This window comes from Eulemur rufifrons, chromosome 7, assembly GCF_041146395.1.
Source record: "Eulemur rufifrons isolate Redbay chromosome 7, OSU_ERuf_1, whole genome shotgun sequence".
Lineage (NCBI taxonomy): Eukaryota > Metazoa > Chordata > Mammalia > Primates > Lemuridae > Eulemur > Eulemur rufifrons.
In genome coordinates, this window is record NC_090989.1 from 21,378,590 (window position 1) to 21,391,174 (window position 12,585).

General features: G+C 29.0%; 1 non-coding gene across 1 annotated transcript; it reads left to right on the forward strand.

Annotated features, from left to right (window-relative positions):
* The first annotated feature begins 10,807 nt into the window (after positions 1-10,807).
* On the forward strand, positions 10,808-10,948 carry LOC138388715 (U4 spliceosomal RNA). Its single transcript, XR_011234210.1, has one exon. It is a non-coding gene; the product is annotated as a U4 spliceosomal RNA (small nuclear RNA).
* Positions 10,949-12,585: the final 1,637 nt, after the last annotated feature.

Below are 12,585 nucleotides of genomic sequence, written 5' to 3' on the forward strand. Positions count from 1 at the left end.
TTTAGATAACTTGACATTGTTAAATAGGAAAAGAGGAAACATAAAATTGTAACGAGAAAAGAAAAATATCACAAACCTAATAAAGTAATTATTAAAATAAATATGTTAATTAGATCTGCTGAATTTAGCAAAACATATCTAAATGTTTCCCAGTATCTACTACTTTCTAGAAAAATGTAAATAAAGGTAATTCATTCCAACAAAGGCCAGAAATGAAAGAGAAGTGAAATCAGAGGTATAAGAAGGGAAAGGTAGGAAACAAATTATATTTTTCTAGATGTAATAAGACAAAAATGACCTCCTCACCTTATTACCTTGCATTACTCTGTGATTGCTAACCAACCTACTGGACAATAGTAAAGAAATATTAGAAATTAAAATTTGAAATACAGAGAAAAATCATGATTTATGTCTAAAATATCTAATGCCCAAAATTCCCAAGAGGACCAACTATAAAACTAATATCACCTTATGTACATTCAGTGAGATTAGACATACAATGAAAATAAAAATGCATTCATTATTGTATACCTAGGATACTAAATTCATAATGTAATGAATTATAACTAATTTAAAATATAAAACAAAAATAACAATAAAGTATTCATGAATAAACCTCACAAGAAACCCTCTATATTTGAAGAAAATTCAAAACTCTCCTGAGAAATATTAAAGATTTGAATGAAAATAATTATTTTTTACTGAGAAAATAATGTTATAAACTAGCCAGTCTTTCTCCATTGACCAATAAACTTTAACAATCCAATAAAATATAAACAAAATTAGCATTGACAAAATGATCATAAAATATAGAAACAAAATAAGAATATCAAAGAAATTTCTTTAACAAAATGATAGAACATAATATATTTTCAAATATTCTAGTATTAAATAAAATAGGTAATGAAAGGAAAAGACAGATCAATAAAACAATGAGTATACCAAAATTAGCCCAAACACTTGAAAAAATTCAAGTACATTAAGGAATAATTTTGGTTTGTTAATCCTTTGTAATGTTTTTGGTCTCAATTTCACTTGTGCTTTTATATTTTAAATTGTTAATGCTTTTCTTTCGTGTTTCCAAAAGGTCTCAAAATGTTTTAAAAATATTAGACCCTTTTTATAATGCCCATTACAATCCTTTGTATCTTTTTAGTATTCTTTCTTAAAACTTTCTTTTATACACACACACACACACACACACACATAGATGTATATATATAAAAAGTGGGATACTATTCAGCCATAATAAAGAATAAAATCTTGTTATTCATAGCAACATGGATGAACCAAGAAGACATTATGTTAAGTGAAATGAGCCATGCACAGAAAGATAAATACCACATGTCCTCAGGCATATATAGAAGCTATAAAAAGTGATATCATAAAAGTAGAGAGAAGAATCATAGTTACTAGAGGCTTGGAAGTATAGGGAGGTGGAGGGAGAAGGGGAGGTTGGTTAACAGATACAAATGGGTTTGAGGCAAGTGGGAGTGGCTATAAAAGGGAAACCTGAGGGATCCTTATGTTTATGGAAGTGTTCTGTATCTTGACTATTGATCTCAACAAGTGATTGTGATTCGTACTGTAGTATTACAAGATGTTACCCTCAGTTAAAGTTGGGAAAAGGGTATATAGGGTTTCTCTTTTAATTGATAGGTAGTGAAAAATTTTTTCTTAATTAAAAAATGTAATAGCACATATAACTAAGCTCCCAATTTCCAACATTTTCTAATTGTGATTAAAGTGTTCTACCTTTTAATACATTTAAAATTGAAGATGTTTTGTATTTAATTTTATTTGTTTATACTAATAAATTTAATTTTCTCTCAATTTGGTTTTACAATTGTACAACTGTTGTTACAATAATAAATAGCATTTAATGAATCATGATGTATATGTACTTTATATTCATTCATTCATTTGGAATCTGTATTATATATTACCAATATCTGAGTGTCATTTCAATTCTGAAAGTTTGCAATATTTTACAGAATTTCAGGGGTACAGAGGTTAAGTCACCAAGCAAGCAAATAGAAGAGCTGGCCTCTGAACTTGTTCTATGAGGATTGCTGAGCTCTTGTTCTTCTCAGAAATATTTTGTAAGGTATACAAATTGTTATGATATAGAGGAAAGGCCCCCATAAGTGAGTGAGTGGGGACTGAAATCCAGCCAAGGCTCCTTACATGAATCTGTGGCTTCCAACATGTTACTTCTGCTCTGAGAGGTACCTTTTCTGATTTGCAATCAAACAAGTAGAGAATGGGCTGGTGACAGCCCACTTCAATATGCATATTATTAATACATCTGGTTACCTTCCTATGCTGCTCTACATTAAGAAAACTCTAAGCAGCTATCTTTTATCCTTAAGTATAGTCGATTTTATTACCCTCATTTTCACTAATGAAAATTGAGACGCTTTAGATATAAAAATATCCATCCTTGAAAAGTAATCATGTTGAAAGAATTAAAATAATAAGCTTTTACATGCTTGCCAAGTCTTTTAATTTATGTGAAATACAGTGAATGCAAATATTCAAAGTAAAGATGATTGTAGAGATAGGACTTACACTTAAAGAACCATGTAGCAGCTACATTGAGCAAGGACCCTATTTTAATTTAAAATTATTTTCTACTTCAATGAGTATAAAAAATTTAAATTCAGAATGACAGCTATAGCAAATACATAGGCCATTAATATCTTAATTTCTTAAATTATTTTTTAGTTACATTTCTTCTCTTGGAGTAATGCCACATATTGAATGCTTATTTATTTATTTTGCCTCTTGAATAAGCACATGAAAATGAGTAAATCAGCTTTTGAAGGGATATTGTGAATAAGAATAACAATTTCTATTGTTTTTTTTTTAAATAAGTTGTATTTCACCTCAAATGAGGGGAATTATTGATTAACATTTTCTCTAGACTATAAGAAGATCCATAGTCAAAAATTTCTTCTGCATAATATCTTATTCTAAGTAAAAAACTGACATATTACTTTTTAAGGCCATACAACATAAAAAATTCTCTAGTCAGTCTTCTACCCTGATTAAAAAAAATGGTTTGGCTCAGTTAAAATGAAGAAAAATTTGAAAGCCACTAATGTATGTCCATGTGCTTTGAAGTGCCTGGACATTTTGACCAGAAAATATTTATTTGCACAATATTTTTTCCTTAGTGCAGGCTTGCTCATAAATTTTGTTTGAAATATTGTCCTGAATATAAAATATCAAAATTATATCACAAAATTTGTAATATGAAAATGCAGAATATCTAAAAGAAATCTATATTTTTAGTGTCCTGCAAGCCTCAGAGCAATAGCTAGAATTGGATATTCTCCTGAAAATAGTTCTGATCAAAGATCGAAGAAGAAGCCATTCTTAGGATGATTTTTTTTTTTTAATAATGTGAAAGAGACTTTTAAGATAATTAACTCTAACCCAAATATCTCATCAACACAAATGTAGAACTAAGATTCAAACAATCAAGAGATTTTTAAGGTTAAATATCTAAGATTTTTCACCATAAAATTTCAGGGGCTTTTCCATGGCATGTGCTTATCCCTAAGATGTCAATGAAACTCTGATGACAAATTAATTAATGGCAAACTTCCTGAAAATTTTGCCAAAGAGAATGTATTAGAACCAGAGTTAAAACTGTATAATTGTTAATATATGAACAAGAAAAAAATAATGGTTTTATAAAGCATCCTCCCAATTATAAGTAATAAAACAAGACTTTCATTTTATTAATACTTAAGTAGCCAATAAAAATAACAAATATATAAGTTAGCATGTAATGTAATTTTCTCTTCAGTTAATTGATAAGGGAGTCATTTTTTTGCCATATAATTACTCATGCTTATTTTATTTTGTCAATATGATTTTAGTTTGAACTCAAACTATGGTTTCTTTTCAAAATTATCCATAATGGACCATATATATTTTAAGAAAGGGAATATAAATTGGAAGAGAATAACTTGTTCAAATGATCATGAGAGGCCTCTAACCCTCATAAAATATTTCAGTAAAAATGTTGCTTAATCAGCATAATCTACAGCCAGCATAAGAAATTTCCTGCCTAAATATTTCATTCTTATCAAGCAGAAATAAAAAAAATAGCCTGTTGCATCTATAGGGAATCTTTTCTAATTGTATTTTACTCCTTCTACTTGTTCACAAATAGCATGTTTGGAAAAAATATAAACTTGGATTGGTAAGTTTGCAGTGGTTTAATGCATACTGCATTAAATTTACCTTTTCAAGAAGAAACATTAATTGGGTATTGAAAATCAGATATCAGAAGGAAAATATAACAATTTATGTAAATAAAATTTAAAGTAAGACAAATCCAAACTTTCTGAAAGCAGTATAATTTTACTGAATTGTTTTAAAGTGTTGAATTCTGAGGATATATACAATGAACATTGGATCAAAAAGAAATTATTATCCTTCTAAATACTACCAATGAATTAGCATTAAGCAATCACAACTATCAACCAAAATTGCATAGTATATATATTTTTAAATTTTTTAGGTTTTATTTTTTTAAAAATTACTTTAATATATTTAGGGGGTACAAGTGTTTTTTGTTGCATGGATGAATTGTATAGTGGTGAAGTCAGGTCTTTTAGAGCATCCACTGCCCAAATAGTGTACCTTGTACCTGATAGACTCCTTTCTTCTTAGTTTCCAAAGTCCATTGTACAACTATGTATGACCATGTGTACTCATCGCTTAGCTTTCACTTACAAGTGAGAATATGTGGTATTTGTTTTTCTGTTTCTGAGATATACTTCACTTAAGATAATGGTCTACAGTTCTAACCAAGTTGCTGCAAAAGACATTTCATTCTTTTTTATGGCTGAGTAGTACTCCATGGTATATATATTCCATATTTTCATTATCCACTTCTCAGTTGATGGGCACTTAGGATGATTTTATATCTTCACAATTGTGAATTGTGCTGGGATAAATATTCACATGTGGGTGTCTTTTTCATATAATGACTTCTTTTTCTTTGGGTAGATATCCAGTAGTTGGATTGCTAGATCGAATGATTGGTCTACTTTTAGTTCTTTTAAGAATCTCCATACTTTTTTCTACATTTCTACATAGGTTGCAATTATTTACATTCCAACCAACAGAGTATAAGCATTCCCTTTTCACCCCATCCGTGCCAACATATATTGTTTTCCATAGTAATTATTTAGATGATTATTTTAAATGATTTTTCTTATTGAAGACTTGAACCAGCAGAACCTCAAGCTCTTTAACATTAACAAATCTGCAGTGATTTCTATAACAGGCAAAATTCAATGAAAAATTACATGGATAGTTTGCTTTTTATAAGAAAGACATCTTACTCAGGAATTATGTATTTAAAACGAAAATAAATCTGTGAGTTTAATATTACTGAATTATTTTTAAAATCAGTTTCAGAAGTCACCTTGAAGTTGTTCTAGATCATAAATTATGATGTTAGTACTTACAGATGTTGCTTATTAATTTGGGAAAATTGCCTTAATTCTTAATTTTCTCAGAGTTTTTTTTTTTTAATTGTAAATGGATATTGAATTTTTTCAAATAATTTTCTGCAGCTATGGAAGAAAGCCCTATCTTGTATACCTAACTAATTGGTATGTTATCTATTCACATGGTGAAAATACTAATTTTGCCTAGACACTAATAGTGCCTTGCTTTCTTCTTCCCTGATTTGGGTTTAGTTATAAAGCTTCTTCACATAAAATGACACTATAGCATCATGTCCAAATTCGTTTTATGTTCTTCCCTAAATTTCCATAGAATGAAAAGAGAAAAGAATAGGTATAAAATTCAGTTTATATCACCATGTTTTACCACATTTTTTATAAATTATTTATTTTAAAATACTTTTATATGTACAGAAAAGTTTCAAAAATAATATGAGAGATCACATGTACACCTCACCTAGTTTCTTCCATTATTAACCCTTTATATTACCATGTTCATTTGTCAAACTCTATTTGCTAAATTAACTTAGTTCCAGGAGTTTATTCTAAGAAGCTAATATTTATCCACCACATTTTAATGATCAATTAATACTTATGATAATAGTAAGTAGTTCATTCTACCTTCTTTTCCCAGGGAATTTTTTAGGATTCACCTCATTCATGCTCACCTGACTTATATATCTGTGCTGTTGATATCTGGCATCAATAGTCAATGACAGCCACATATGGGGAAAAACAGAATCTAAAGTTGCTTCCATTATCTCATATTATTTCTCAATGTCTAACCGTTTCATTTTCCAAGGATGTTGTCTTTCACTTTCAGATAAACTATGAAATTGGCACACAGTATCCTCTAACATTCTCAGTGAAATTTACACATAAATCTAATCTCAAGTTTTCTTGTCTACCCCTCAGCAGATTTCCATATGGGGAAGGACAACTTATACTTTTTAAATATAGTTTTCTTGTACTAAAAATATTAATGCTTATCGTAATTTAATTACTCTTGTGGGAAATATCTTTACTGATAATTTGCAAATACACATTAGCAAAGTGTCAGCATCATTACACAATGGTGAGTGAATAAAGCCCTCGGGTCTCAGCGTCATCACAGCATGGAGACCTCGTGGTTGTCAGACTACTTTTATGATGACTCAAGGATTCAAACTTGAGTGATCAAAGAGAACCAGATAGATGTTATAGGATGCAACCTCAGAAATAACATAGCATTCATTCTGTCGTGCTCTATTGGACAGAACATTCATAAGCCTGTCCAGATTCAAGAGGTCAGGAATCAGATCCAAACTTTAGTCAGAACCCACTTCTGCATTCTTTGCAAATAAGTTCTAAACATGTCTTAAAATTGCCCCATAAGGCAGTTGTTTGATTGTAAATTATCTAAAATTCCAACTCAAAAAGTAATGCTTTCTAAAACATCAAAAGCACAGAGGTTGTACCCAGTTATTGAAAACTCAAAGTTCCAAGTATATAGTTCCCTGGCTATTTACTATTGGGTTACCTGATTTTATAATGAAACAGTTCTGGTTATGTATAGTTTGTGACTGTTATCTGTTGTAACATTATTTCTTCTGGCCTTTGCTTTGTATTATGTCTGCTTTGTAGCAAAGATAACTGTACTCAAAGATACTTAGTTTTTAATCAGTTGTGTCTTTATTATATTAATCTAAATTTATTTATTCTCCTATACATAAAATAAAGTGATTTTTAAATTATCTCATGACTTGGAGATAATATAGGTACTATTTAAACAATAACTACTTCTTTGGATTACAGAATCACTAAACAGACCTACAATGTAGCAGGTGGTTATTTAACTAACATCTATGGAGAGTCTGACAGTCATTTGGAAAGATCTTACCAGAAATCCCAAAGAGCTAGTTACCTTGACAAAAGACAATTTAAAATAACATATAAGCCACCCTGAAAGACTCTTTTGCTTTTATAAAGATTTAGTAGTAGTTGTTTGGGAAACACAAATACTATATGACATACTATTTTAAAAGATTTGGAAACTTCATCCTTCTACTTTCTCTCATTTATTCCAATTGACATTTCTGATTTGTCAAAAATATATTAGTTAATAAAAATTTAGCAGTAGTAGTAATACTCATTTAAGCCTATGCATCATTTTGATTTCTCTAGAGTACTTTCTCATGCTGCAGTTAATTATTTTTCTGTAATATTGGCAGATCTATTTACATAATTATGTTCATTTAACAGATGATATACCAGAACCTCAGTTAGGTTAAGTAACTTTTTAAAGATTGTACAATGAGCAAGTGGAAAACCTGAACCAAACGCTTCAGAATTATAGACCTATACCTTTTTCCTTTGCCACCTTTAAAATTAACGTGTTTAAGAAAATGAAATGCAAAACTGGAAAGATACAAATAATTGAGGCCATAAAAAAGTAGCATGGCACACATAAAGCCTCATGATCTGGTCTGTGAATATAGCAACCTTATTTATCAGACTGCGTTCTGTTTACACTGAGCAATTTCCAACTCCGCAAACTTACAAACTCTGCTCCTTTTCACATCCAATTTTGCCACAAGCACTTTCTGCTCTCTGACACACACTTTTCCTCTTTTAAGATATTGTAAATAGCTCTCATTCTTTGGAACTAACCTTAAAGTCCATCATTGTCTTTCCCAATTTGGGATCATCCCACCTCTTCTATAGTAAATTGATCATATCTTGATTTCACTGCAGAACAAAAGTCACAATCTATTGGAAATCTTGCTAACACGTCAGGGTCATTCACTAATCTGCTACCAATTTGACAGCAGAATCTGTCTTTAAAGAAAATTTCTTATGATTTTCCTTGTTCTACTTACTATATTACCTAGCCCATAAGAATAATAAAGTGACTAACAAATAAAAAGAAATTGATAGATATTGATGTCTGTATTTGGACAGTACCTTTGGTTATAAACAACCTAAAAGTTAAGTTAAAAAACATTTATTGGCTTGCTTTTTTCCTGAAGATCCTACATTAATCAAAGATAAGACATTTCAGTTGGATACAGTATAGCATATAAGTAAATATTTGGTGAGCATTGTCAAACTATACATGTGGAATTCCATTTTTTTCTCTTTATCATTATAGAAAATTTTTGTTCCATAATATTTGTGTTCCTGTATTTATAAAATATTAAAATGGGACATACAGTCAAATTTGAATCTAAAATAAATAATCTTTATATAATTATTGTATGTTTAATTTTTACAAAATTTATGTTACAATGTATGCTTTTCCTTTTTTCATTATATGGTTAATTTATTTCTTTATCTCTCTACTCCTTTTCTTGTAGCAACATGTAGTTTGGTATTGCCTTTTTATTCGATATGACAATCTGTGCCTTTTAAATGAAATATTTATACTATGTACAATTAATTATTAATATGATTAGATTTCAGTTTATTATCTTGCTATATTTTTATGTTAGTCCTATCTGGTCTTTCTTCCCTTTTTTCTCATTTTTAGAAAAATTTTCTTCTTTGAATTGAGTATTTTTTTAAAATTTGTTTTCATCTCCTCTATTGCCTTATTATCTATAACTCTTTACTTTGTTATTTTGGTGATTGTTTTAGGGTTTACAGCTTACATTGTAACTGGTCACAGTCTACCTTTAATTGACACTAAATCACTTCACATATAAGTACTTCAATTTCTCAACTTCTGGCCTTTATGTTTTTATTGTCTTATATTTTATTACATTTTACTTATATATATGCATATGTTATTAACTCCAAATTATATTCTTACTGTTATTATTTTAAAGAGATTTTTATTAATAAAAATATCATATATTTAATTACATATCCATTGATACTCATGTATCACTTTCCATTGCTCTACATTCCTTATCATATATCCATATTTCTGTAGGTGAAAAGTTGTGTTTTATCCATGCTCAGTTAGAAATGCTCCAAAGACAGCCAATTAGGCATGTAACAGGAACAACTTATGACTGAATTTATTGTTTGAGGAGTAGTAAGGCTACAGCCTATTTTGTATAATGAGAATAGCACACATGATTTTAGAGATCTTTGTGCCAGTTTAAAAAAAAAAAAAAAACAAGGAATGTGAAGAACCAGACACATATGTACTTGAAAAATGATAGTTATACCTATAATAATTAACATTATATATTAATAAACCGATCTTTATGAATGTAAAGATGATGTGTTGTTAGTTCCATAAAAATTTTACTATAAGGATAAACAGAGAAAAACAAATGAAAAGGGCGATATATGTAACCTAAACATTTGTACCCCATAGTATTCTGAAATAAAAAAAAATACAAATAAATATGTAACTGTTAAAACAAAAAAAGAAATTTCAAATTGTTCCTCATATGCTAAATATAAAGATAGAAATAGAATTGCCACAGGTGATAATTGATGCAGGAAGTAGCCAAATTTCAAAAACCTTCAAGGATGGTTTGATAAATCTTTAAATTATTTTCTGGTATAAATTTAATATAAATTAAGTGTAAGATATTATGTATGTAATTACCTGTTTAATCTTTATAAATTTATTTCTTTGAATTTCGTGTGTTAGGTATATTTACTGAATAATATACATATTAATTATTAGAGTTTGGGATTTGGGGGATATAAATGCACACATTAAAATCCAGGTAAAAGAAAAGTGAGACATATAAGAAGCCTTCATAAACTTTTGAATATTTACTTTTTTTTCAACTCAATAGTCATATTTTTTTTTGTCGACTTATCTTTAAATGTAACATTTGTTTTTATAAAAATAAAATTCTGCTCTTGTAAACAATTACAAATTTACTTTTAAACTCTAGGTAAGTTACAATACAATGTAGATAATTCTCTTAAACAATTTTGAGTAAAATAGTAAGACATAAAAATTATACACTGTGTGATTGCTATCGTATGAAATCTGAAAACAGGCAGAACTATTTTATGCTGTTTGAAATCAAGATAATGTTTAGCCTCAGCTGGGGATGAGAAGTAGGTTAATAGTGGAAATGAGCTGGAGGAAAATTTTGGGGGCCTTTGTAATGTTCTGTTTCTCAATTTGTATGCTGGGAAAATAGCTCCTGATTTGTGGAAATTCATCATAATAATATATAAATAATTCTGAATGTATATCACCATCAATGAAAATTTAAAAGATTCTTAATCTAAATACTGAGAAGCTTTGTAGGATGTAAAAATGTTTCCTTCTCATTGACAAGCTATCTGCCACTCTCTCTGCCATAATTACTTCCTGTTATATTCTTGTCATCTTTTGATAATCTAAAGGGCGTCTCCTTAGCTTTGCGCAGTGGCAGTATCGTAGCCAATGAGATTTATCCGAGGCACGATTATTGCTAATAAAGGGCCTCTCCAACTTGCACTGAAAATAAAGAAAAGCAATTTTTTTTTACTTCATGTAAACACAAAGACCTAAGAAGGACTTTTGCTCTACTCCTAACACCAATCTATAAATGCTTTAATGATTTAACCAATAAAATATGTGGTAAATCTTTCTACTGCTTTTCATTCTCCAACTACTTGAATCTAAAAGCAAGCCTGTGTCAGCAGAACTGTTGCAATAATCTCTTAATTTTTATTCCTGTTTTTAATTTTATTGTTCTAAAATTCATTTTTTTCAGATAGTAACCAGAATGAGCTTTCTGATTGTGTTACCCCACTTTCTAAAGCTCTATGATGGCTTCTCATAATACCTGGAATAAAATGCAAACTTAAATTAAAAACTTCATTCTCTGCCCTACCAGTATGACAGCACCTTGGAAAGTGCTGGAATGGTTTCTGCTTTAATGTTTTAGTCCTGGATGTAAATCTCCAGAATACATAGCCTTCCACTCCCAATTTTTCTTCTTATCCTTAAGATGTCCATAAGAACTTGTTCAATTTTTTAATTAAAAGTATTCACTATGTCTCTATCACTTCACCTTATTTTAATTCTGTCAGTCTTAAGATTTATTTTTTTGTTTAGTATTAGTTTCACTTCTCCAGAATGTAAGCCCTATAAAAGAGCTATGACTTTGTTTCAATGCTATCATAAGCACAAAAGATAATAGGTGCTTAGTATTTGTTCAATACAAAAGAGATTGAATACAAAGCTCTACATGTCAATTAAATAGTCAATTAAATTGTATTTAATTTTTACTTTTGTTCCTTAAAGTGGACACATATATCACTTTTATATTTAATTTAATTTTTATATCAAATATGATTCTTGCTATCTTCTCACATAAATATGTGAAAATATGTATAAATCTTGATAACTTTTCTCCCTATAGTCATTATTAGTTCCTTAAATATAAAGCAAATTCATCACTTTCAAAGATAAGACCTAAGTACAAAATTAAAAAGAAAAAAATAACATTAAAAAAAAAAGTCACTTCGATCTTCATTATAGCATCTAATGTTGCCAACTTGATTAAAGGGTAATTTCCAGCTCAGAGAGTTAAAAAAAAGGGATGATTTTGATGAGATCCCTTCTAATTAGTTTAAAATCAAACTTTACTACTGCATGTTTAGCCTCGACTGGGAGGTGAAAAAAATCATCCATTTTGTCATTATCTATAACTGCATTATAAATAAACTTTGAATAATAAAACTTTTTTCCTACTAAAATAAGGTTTGAATTGTTTTGTTTGTTAGCTGCTTAATTATACCAGGAAATAACTAAATTGGAATTATTTAGTGAAGCCATGTGTTATTTGAAATTGCCAATTAGGCAAAAAAAAAATTTTTTTACATAAGCAACAGATTTATTTTTGTTTAATTAATCATTGTATCTTACATATGTAAGAGTGTATACCATGTAATTGTATCTTTAGGAGAAGTAGACTATTACATTTTAGTTTGCATAATGAGCTGGAATATAAAATATACAGAAAGAAATATAATTTTCTAAAGATCAATACCTATAAATAACTCTTATACAAATATAAATGTACACAGTATTTACATATAAATGTTCAAAGGGAGAATAAATGCATGACATTATCAAAATACCTTTAAATTAATAAGAAACTCAATAAAATATCAGTTATGAAAACAGGTCCGTATCTCCTTGCTG